Consider the following 10,909-nt stretch of genomic DNA (forward strand, 5'->3'; position numbering starts at 1 on the left):
AGGCCCGCGTACCGCAAAAAAAAAAAAAAAAAAAAAAAAAAGTGTATTTGGGGCAAGGATAAAAGCAAACAAATAAACACAAATGAACATAAATTACTAATAGGGAGATACCTCCCACTATCAACTCAAATGTATCCATTTTTAATACAAAATTGACCCGAGCTACAAAAGGCTACAGTCTGGAAGAGGTCAGACTGTGGTGAACAGGTTGCAGGGCCTAGAATCGGGAGACAGGTGTTCTCAAGGGAGACTGGCAATGCTGGTGTGCAACCAACAGTAATTCCTTGCATTTGTTTTGCCCTCAGTTTTGCAATCTATGAAATTCACTGGATGTTCCCTAGGCCCTGCTCAGGCGTCCTGTGTTATACAAGCACAGGTGCATGCAGCCCCATGTGGCGGGGTTTGAAGAGGGAGCAAAGAAGAAGAAAGAAAAGACGATGTAGTAGATATTTGTTATTGGCCTTTCCAGCACTCATTGCTGCCTCGTTGAGTAGACATCACTCTGAGTCCATGAAGCCTGGGTGAGGCTCAACCCTCATTTCCAGGAGTGGAGGATGCAACTCAGGCTTAGCCAAGTAAAACACCACAGTCCTCCAGCCTTAAGGATCAGGTGAGGGAGAGACTCATGACCTAAAGAAGTCAAGTTAGAATTTATCTCAGAATGTGAACAGAAGTTACTCTTTCCCCATAGAATTGAACCTGGAAGGTTGTTGGCTTAGTTAGAGTTACCTTAGCCACTGTGCCAGCTGTGACAAAGGTGGTGAGAGGAATAGGCAAGGGACACAAAGAAACTAAGTCCTGATGATGCACTGGAGTCCCCAGGCCAGTGGTTCTGAGTGTCTAAAATTCCCTTTTAGACAGCTCTCTGGCTTGGATTTCTGCACAAGCAGACTATGAGATAAGACTTCTAGTGCAAGTAGTTAATTTGGGAGATGGTCCCAAGAAAGACCAATAGGAAAATGGGATAGTGAGACAGAGAAGGAGAGGAAGCCAATAAAGCGTGTTCTGGTAGGAAGAATGATGGTCCCCAAGGATGTCTGCATCCTGAGATCTGTCCATATGTTGGATTACAAGCAAAGGGGAATGCAAGTTGCAGAGGGAACTAAGTCTGTTAATCAGCTGGTCTTAAGCTAAGGAGAGTATCCTGCATTATTTGGGTGGGCCCAAAGTAACCACAAGGGTCTTTAAAAGGAGAAGAGGGAGCAGAAGAGAGAACCAGAGATGGTAGCAGGAGAAGGACTCAGCCCAATGGTGCTGGCTTTGAAGTTGGAGGGAGGGGCAACAAGCCAAGGAATGTGGGCAGCCTCTAGAAGATGGAAAAGGCCAGGAAATGGATTCTCCCCTGCAGCCTCCAGATGCACCTGCTGGCACCTTGATCCTCAGCTCATTTCTGACTTTTAACCTCCAAAACCATGAGATAATAAATATGTGTCGTGTTAATCACTAAGGCATGAAAATTTGTAGCAGCAGCAACAGGAAACTAATACAAGCGTGTTAGGAGTCAGCTACCACGTGGGCAACTGGAGCCCAGGCACACTGGGGGCTTCTGGAAGGTGGTGGACAGCATGCTTCCAGGTCACCCAACCAAGGGTGAGGATTTGGGGCATCCACCACTGGTCTACAGCCAGCAGGGTGAACGCTCCAGCATTTCCAGCTGTTCTGTGCGTCTGAGAGGGCTCCGCAGTCATCCAGCAACAAGCCTGCAGGCAGGAAGTCTCACGTGTTCACAGTAAGCAGCCGTTTGTGTCAGAGATGACATCCAAGGACACCAACAGCATCTGCGACAGACGACTTTTGGAAATAAAGCGTGTGCGTGTGACTGGGAGTGGGTTCTACTTGTCACAATAATTGGGAGTTCCTATCTGTATTTACTGGCTGAGGCCATGCTTGGCATGATTCTGCACCAGCAAGAAATGTCTCACCCAACATGAAGAAGCACCCCCGTGAGAAATGCTGGCTGAGACCACTGGCTTCTACTCTATCCTGTCAGACTAGCCGGATATTTCCTCCCCGCTTGGCTAATTTGGAATGAGTTTCCCTTCGGTTAGCCCAATGGCTCTCAAGATATACACAGAGGACAGGGATAGACAGAGATACATCGGAAGATCTAGGTGTTGCTTTTTGTAAAAATGTCCAAAAACAGTTTCCGAAAAAAAGATGAAGGATAGCAGCTGGGACTCGGTTCCCACCCATTCTTTACACTTTTGTGCAGAGTGTTGAAAGGGGCATAAAATCAGCCCAGCCCAGTTAGAACGCTGTGTCATAAAGTAACAGAGACACATTCCAGAAAGAAGGAGAGGGGATTGCAGTGTGCTTTCCTACTCCTTGAAGGCATATAGACAATAAACCAGTAAATGTTTAAAGATCAAATAAGAGTCTGAACAAACTGCTTCTTAATGTCTGTCTAACGCCCCTGTCAACCAATAACGTACAGGTAAGGGAGGAAGAATGGAAGGAAGTTTACAAAAGGTCGGCAGGAAGGGCGGGGGGATGGGGAGGGAGGGAGGGAACTGTTTCCTTTTCTCGTCTTTCTTTAAAATACGCTGTGGAGTTTTTTGACCACATGAGACTTTTGATAGGCAGGCCTTCCACCTGCCCTCTGGAATTGAAAGCTACGTCAGTAGCACTTGTTTCAGACACGGGCAACCCTGGAGGATGGGAGCAGAGGAAAGAATCTGGAAGTTGGGGGGCAGGCCCAGAGCTACCCAGGTGTTAATTCTCTCAGACAATCACCTTTGCTAGATACCTCGTGGATGAGCCGCCCCAGGGCCGCCATAACAAATGATCCTAAACTGGGGGGCTTAAAACAACAGAAGTGTGGTCCCTCCCGGTTCTGGAGGCCGGAAGTCCGACATCAAGGTGTCAGCAGGGCGGAGCTCCCTCTGAAGAATCCAGGGGAGGGTCCTTCCTGCCTCTTCCAGCTTCTGGTGGATGCCCGCAGTCCTTGATGGTCCTTGGTTTGTAGACACATCACAGCAATCTCTGCCTCTGTTGTCACGTGGCATCTCCTATGAGTCTGTGTCTCTCTGTGTTCAAATTTCCCTCTTCTTTTAAGGACACCAGTTATTGGGTTAGGACCCACCCTAACCCAGTACAGCCTCATCTCTATATGATGACATCTGCCAAGACCCTGTTTCTGAATCAGATAAATTTCACAGATATGTGGGGGGTGGGGGGCGGGGGGGGCGGTTAGGGCTTCAGTGTATCTTTTTGGTGGACACAGTTCAACCTATAACACCTCCTCAAATCACTCTGGGTAAACAGCCCCTCTGTCAGGCAGCTCGGACATAAATATTTTAAGTTATACTTGTGATGTCAAACGACCAAGACCTGGTGTAAGGATAACAAAAGGTCCACCCCTACCATTGTGTCCACACAGCACTCTGTTCCCCAGAGTCGTGTGGCCCCAGTGGACCCGATCCTCCAATACCTGCAGCCACCAGGACTTAGAAAAATGGCTTTTAGAGCCCATGGAAGGAATGAGGGAAGGCATTTACCTGCAATGGTGCTTTGACCAGGTCGTGGTCCTGTCTTTCCAAGAAGCTCTCTTTGTCAACGTCTTTCCCAGTCTTCATCTGGCAGGGATGCTCTGAAAATTTCTTCCAAGTTTCCTGCCTCTGAGTGGACCCTCAGCCCCCTTCTCTTGCTCAGCTCTGCAGGCCGGGCTTGCCTGCCGACTGCGTTCCAGCTGGGTTTGCCTGGGGAGAGCTTAGGCAGGAAACTAGTGGAAATATTAGGTTAACCATATTAAATCACCCATATTTGTCCATTTTGTACCTGCAAAAGCAGTTTCATATCAACTTCTCACCACTTCTGTTTTGCTGGTGGGGGTCTCAGTGATGCACTGACTGAGCTCAACTGCAAAAAAAAAAAAAAAAAAAAAAAAGAAAAATCCACCTTGCTGGAAAGATTGGCCAGCAAAGCTGCAAGTCACTTCCAAAGTCAGAAGACGCAAAACTATCCATTCTTCTTTCAGCATGTGCTAATTTGTCGATCATATCCTTTAATTCCCTGCAGGACAAATCAGCCTGTTTAAACTTTGCTAGAAAAGGAAACAATAACTGTCAAGGGCAGTGTGCTAGTTCAGAAGGGAAGGGAATAGTAGTTTGAGGTATAAGAATTTTCAATAATGGTTTTTAACCAATAAGACCTACTAATAAAAAGACAATAGAGGTCTCAGGCTTGAGAAAACCTGAACGATTTTAAATACTAAGACTTAACCTCTAAATTCACGTATCCCTCTTCAGAGCTGTCTCTCTGAGAGACTGTGACCTTTTCCAGGGTTAACATGAAGGGATCGAAACAGCTCTCAAGAACCTCTTTGACGTGGCTTTTCAGAACCACCTTTTGATTTATATAGTAATTTCACTCACCCTGACAACTCCCTTTAGTCAGGGTTGATCACTAACTGACTTCTGGTTGTTTCAAAAGATCCAGCTCATCTTCACGTGGGATGAGTTGCCATCGCTTACTAGATTCCAAACGAGGCCTGTGAAAAGGTACTGAGACTTGCTGCGAGGTTTCCTATGGGTAAGCCCACAACGCGGCTACTTAGAAAAGGTCTGTTTTTACTTTAGAAATTTAAGTTATACATTGATTTGTTTTTAAAATACCTGGATTGTATGATCCCACCTATTTGTGACAAAACCTCCCTGTTATTCAAAGGAAAAGCAAAACTCATTCAGGCAAAGAAGCGTGAGAGTGGCATAATCCCGCTCCAGCCCAGCTTCTGAGGAATCCAACGCCGCTTATTCCCTAGGAGACTCTGCAAGGCCCTAACGGGTGCCTGAGTGGCTTCCTAGGGACTGTCACAGAGCCTGAAACTCACGCCATCACTGCTCTGGGTTGTCATTGTACCCAGAGGTCCTGCTGAAACATATAGATGTAAAATGATGAAATGACCTAGTAACACTTTGGAATCCGCTACAAAACGGGTATTGTCTTGGCTTGCTGAACCATGGCGAGAAGAGAGCGGGAGCCTATTTAAAGGGACATAGGAGGGGAAACGGGGGGGGGGTGATAAGTTAGGAGCTTGGAATTAACATATACAAACTACTATATGTAAAATAGATAACCGGGCTTCCCTGATGGCGCAGTGGTTGAGAGTCTGCCTGCCGATGCAGGGGACATGGGTTCGTGCCCCGGTCCAGGAAGATCCCACATGCCGTGGAGCGGCTGGGCCCGTGAGCCATGGCCACTGAGCCTGCGCGTCCGGAGCCTGTGCTCCGCAACGGGAGATGCCACAACGGTGAGACGCTCGCGCACCGGAAAACAAAAAAAAGATAACCAACAAGGGCCTATTGTATAGCTCAGGGAACTCTACTCAATATTTTGTAATAACCTATAAGGAAAAAGAATCAGAAAAAAATAGATATATATGTATGTATAACTGAATCACTTTGCTGTGCACAACATTGTAAATCAACTATACTTCAATAAAATTTTTTTTAATTTTTTAAAATTAAAAATAATAAAGGGACCTGGGTGGAGGATTGTTTCAGGAAAGGAGGGAGCATTTAAGAGTTAGGTGTTGAGCTTTTAGCAGCTGATATGGACCATTTTATTGAATTTGTTACAATATTGCTTCTGTTTTTATGTTTTGATGTTTTGGTCGCGAGGCATGTGGGATCTTGGCTCCCCGACCAGGGATCAAACCTGCACCCGCTGCATTGGAAGGGGAGGTCTTAACCGCTGGACCGCCAGGGAAGTCCTCTGTTGAGCAGTTAAGAGGCAGAAGAAGGACACGGGGTCCATGGCTGAGTCATGGGAATGGAGGGAGCACAGCGTTGTGGACGGCTTGTGGGCTGTTTCAGTCGGGTGGGACTCAGGCAGGGGAGCAAGGTCACGGTGAGTGTCACGGGATAGAGAAATTACAGGAAGTAGACCTTTCACAATTGTGGGAGGACCTGAGTTAAGCCAACGTTGGGGGCGCTGGTGATGATCAGTGTTAGAGACCCCAGTCCATCAACCTGAGAGTCAATCTTCACATTGCTCAAATGAGAGCACAGAGGCAGATCTGGGGAGAAGGCTGCTATCACCTCTGCAGCCAAGAGCCTGAGAAAGCCAGCAGTCAGGATCAAGAGCCGGCAGGGAGCAGAGAAGGGAGATGATGACCGAAACCCACCAGACCTCTGCGTCTACCCACCTCCACATCCAGATTCTCCAAAAACCTCAGAGAGTAACGGCCGCTGCTTCACTGCCTTTCAGAAATCACACACATTTCTCTTCTGGTTAACTCTAAATCAGACCCACACAGGACCATGCAACTGGAGATTCTGGTGAAACATTTTATAGAAACACAGCATCACTGGAATGACTGGGGAGTGGAAAGATTAGATTACTGATCAGACGTATTCACTCTCTATCCTTCTCTTAAAGGGTGGAGTATATTTCCTATGCCTTGGCTTTAAGTTTATTCATTGCCTTGTTTCATCAATGGAACCAGGAGAGATGAGTACCAATCCCGAACCTCAGCCTTAAGAGACTTCACGTGTTTCGATGCACCCTATTTTACTTCTGCCACTGGCAGGAAACTAGACCGCTAGGCTGGACTGTTGGCTGGCCAAAGGCGAGGAGGAGAGACACACGGAGCAGAGCTGAACCCCCCCAGATGAACCAACCACAAGTCGGTTCATCACTAGCTGACCCCCAGATGCGTGAGTAAACCTGGCCAAGATCATCAGACCCGCCTGGCCAAACCCAGCCCAGATCAGCTGACCCCCAGCTGACCCCAAGACGCATGAGTTAAACAAGCGCTTACTGTTGTAGGCTACCGAGATTTTGTAGTCGCCTCTTACACAGCATTGCTTTGGCCACACAAAACCAGAACAAACATTGGTACCAGAATTGGAGTGCTATTCTAACAAAACCCAAGGTATGTTGAGTTGGTTTGAGGGATGAGTGGCAAGAGGTTGAGAAACTTAAAGAAGGTAAGAAAATGGTTAGAAAACAATTTTAGGGGGCTGAAATAGCGATGATGCATGGTGGGAGTAGAAAATGGGAAATGTACCTAATGAACTTGTGAACCTGGACAAAGAGATCTCCAGGCAAAATACCAAAAGTGTGAGTTGGTTCCTTTTACCACGTGTGATGAGTTACTTCAAGAAAGAAATGAGATCAGGAAGAACCAGCCAGTCTACAAGCAGAATTTGGAGGGAATATAGGAATTCAGAACTTACTGAGTTAGAGGATAAAAGTATCTCTCATTTCCAGCCTTTCCAGGTAACAAAATATTTGCAAATCAGGATACAACCTGGCAACAATGATTAATCCAACAACACCCCCAGTAAGACCTGGCCTCAGAGTAAAAACCAAATTAAGCCTATGGATGTAAGTGCTTTTGTTATGAATTTTGTAAGAATGAAGGTAAAGTCTGATGTACTTTCTCAGTTAGACAAAAAGACTTTTAGAAAACATAGAGTGGGGTGCAAGGGCAGGCTGATGTGACCATAATAGCAGTAAGTACATTGAGAGATGAATATCTCAAAATGAATTATGTGTGTGATTTTTGGTACATGGAGTAGACTGCAGCCAAATATATGTAAGACATACAACATTTTTGAGGCAACCACATAGACGTGTTGGCAACCAGGGGTAAAAGTGAGTGTTCAAAACACAGAAAAATCTCTGGGACTGTGTACCAGTCTCCAAAAGAACAGAACCAATAGAATCTCTTGAGAGAAGATAGATGATAGATAGATAGATAGATAGATAGATAGATAGATAGATAGATCCTTTATTTTGAGGAACAGCCTCATATGATTTTGGAAAGTAGCAAGTCCAAAATCTGTATGATAAGCCGGCAGGCTGGTGACCCAGGGAAGAATTGGTGTTGCAGCTTGAGTCTGAAGGCTGTCTACTGATAGAATTCCCTGTTCTCTGGAGGAAGTCAGCCTTTTTCCTACTAAGGAACTAGTTGGATGAGGCCCATCCTCATTATGTAGGGCAATCTGCTTTACCCAAAGTGTACTGATTTAAATATTAATCTCACCTACAGAATATATTCACAAAAACATCTAGGATAATGGTTAACCAAGTATCTGGATACTGTGGCCTAGCCAAGTTGATCTGTAAAATTAACCATCTCAGCCTCCAACTTTCTCCTGACAGAAAGTACACCAAGAAAGTTTCTGAGTCACCAATAATAGCTTATCTTCCAAAGTCCTCTTCAGAAGTGTCCCTGAAAAGGGATGCAAAAGAGAGGACAGCTCAGAGAACATAGCCATGAGCCATAGTGAACAATGGAGTGAGGAACCACACCCAGTGAACTGAACCTGGTGTTAATCGGGGAAAACTCACCAACCCCAATGTCGTAGGACATGGAAACATTTGCCGAGCAAGACTTTAAAATTGCTAAGGACCAATGACGGCCATTCTTCCCTCTTTTAGATAGGCATATTTTACTGTGCTTATCCTGTCTGTTTCACTGTATTATTTTGTATATGTGTAGAGAGGAGGGATCAACTTGTTCTTTAAAGCCTCCAAGAAAGAGGAATTACATCTGGCCCTGATGTAGGTCATGAGATCTTGACCTTCAAGTCTAGACCATGATTGGACGAAACTTTGGGGATTTTTGAATAAGGGTTAACATATTTTGCATGTTGAAGAATAATTAATATTCATCAAGAAGAGGGTGATTATAACTTAGATTATTGTTGACAAATATTCACTTCCCACCACCACGAGCCACACACACACACAGACACACACATACTAAGGCAGAATATGTTTTGCTGTCTCTTGGCTTTAGGGATAGCCACGTGACTTGCCTTGGCCAACTGAACAAACGTGGGAGTGATGATGTATCGGGTATGAGCCTTTCTGAGGCTTCATGTGTTTCCACTTGCTTTCTTGAAGAAACAAGCCCAGACTAGCTTGCTGGTCCCACAAGGAGGACGAGAGTCACAGGAGCAGAGCTGAGCCCAAATCAACTGACCTCCAGCCAATTCCTAGATGCACGAGCAAAAGCCCAGCCGAGATCAGATGAGCCTTGATTAGGCCACCTGGTCCTCGGACATAAGATGCAAAGTAAACCCTCTTTGTCGTATGAAGCTGAGACTTTTGTTTGTGACACAACATTATTGTGACCATAGGCCACCTATACAAAAAGTAAGCTGGGAAAGTGAATAGGGTAGGGAAAGTAATACTTACTGAGAGCTCATAACACTGTACTGGTTCTTTTTTTTTTCTTTCTTTCTTTTTTTTTATTTTGCGGTACGCGGGCCTCTCACTGCTGTGACCTCTCCCGTTGCGGAGCACAGGGTCTGGACGTGCAGGCTCAGTGGCCATGGCTCACGGGCCCAGCCACTCCGCGGCATGTGGGATCTTCCCGGACTGGGGCACGAACCCGCATCCCCTGCATCGGCAGGCGGACTCTCAACCACTGCACCACCAGGGAAGCCCTGTACTGATTCTTTTAATTCCCAGAAAAAAAAAAAAAAGATGAGATAGAGTACTAATATATGCTTCCAATTTAATAAATGAAAGCCAAACTCCTCTTTCCCACTCTTACCCTCCCATCATCACCACCTCCTGCCATCCTCACCATCTTGAAAAATGGCTACTTTGTTCTACCAGTTGCTCAGGTCAAAACTTTAGAGTTTCCTTGATTCCTGTCTTTCTTTCACTTCTCATCCAATTCGTCTGCAAATTCACTTGACTCTTTGTTTAAAATATATCCAGAATCCCAAAGTATATCTCATGCCTATTGCTCAAATTCAAATCACCATACTCCCTGACCTGGACTTTGACTGTTACCCCCTGACTGTGTTCCTGCCCCTCCATTTGCCCTCCAACATGCTGTTCCCCACGCAGCATCCAGACTGTCCTTCTAGAACAAGTCAGATCATGCCATTCTTTTGCTCACAACTCTACAATGACTCTCATATGACTCAGAATAAAATTCTTTACAATGGCCCACAGCACCCTACGTGATTCACACCCCCATCCCTTACCTCTTTGAATGCAACTCCTGCCACAGTCAGCCTTGCTGGTTCCACTGTAGCTACAATGGCTTTTGTGGCAGATGCTGGCAAAATCCAGAATCCATCCCTCAGTACTCAGCTCCTCAGCCCGGGTGATGACTTCCTGCTGTAAGAACCTGCAACTCTCAGCTCCAGTGCTTCCTCTGGTGCTTCTTCTGGTGCTTTCTCTGGGGTGAGGGGCCCGTACTCAGCGAAAGCCAGCCCTCGGCTAACGACAGACTGGATTTGGAGGATCCATACTCCTGTTTCCTCATCCCTCAGGTGGGACAACACAGAGGGCGTATTTGACACTCCCTGTGGTTCTGGCCAGTTGTCTCCAGTGACAGCTCACTCATGAATGCCCCTCAGGTTTTCTTCCTTCCCTTCCCTATCTCACTTCCCCACTTGTGGGATCCATCTTCCTGGGATCATTTTCCAAGCAGTCTACTTGCACTTGAATCCTTGTCTCAGAGTCTGCTTTGGGGATAACTATCTTATATAGTTTCCTTACTGCTCCTTAAACAAGTCGAGCATACCTCAGGACCTTTGCACTGACTTTTCATTCTGCCCCTATTGCTCTTCATCCATATACCTGATTGGCTCACCCCATGCTCACTCATTCTCTCAATGTTACTTTATCCAACACCTCCCTGAGGAGCACACCTCTCCCATTCTTTCTCTCATTATTCTTCTTAACACTCTAGCTCCCCTGTTTATTTGTTGTTGTCTGTTTTCCCCACTAAAACACAGTTCCATGAGAGCAGAGTCATTGCCCACATTGATCATTCCTACACGGCTGCGTATCCAGCACCTAGGACAGTGCCTGGCACAGAGTAGGTGCCCAATAAACATTTATTGAATTAATATTAGTTTTTCCACTTTACAGATGTTAATGATAATAACTAACATTCATTGAGTATTTGGTATGGGTCAGGGGTTTACATATG

Source organism: Tursiops truncatus, chromosome 4, assembly GCF_011762595.2.
Source record: "Tursiops truncatus isolate mTurTru1 chromosome 4, mTurTru1.mat.Y, whole genome shotgun sequence".
Taxonomy (NCBI): domain Eukaryota; kingdom Metazoa; phylum Chordata; class Mammalia; order Artiodactyla; family Delphinidae; genus Tursiops; species Tursiops truncatus.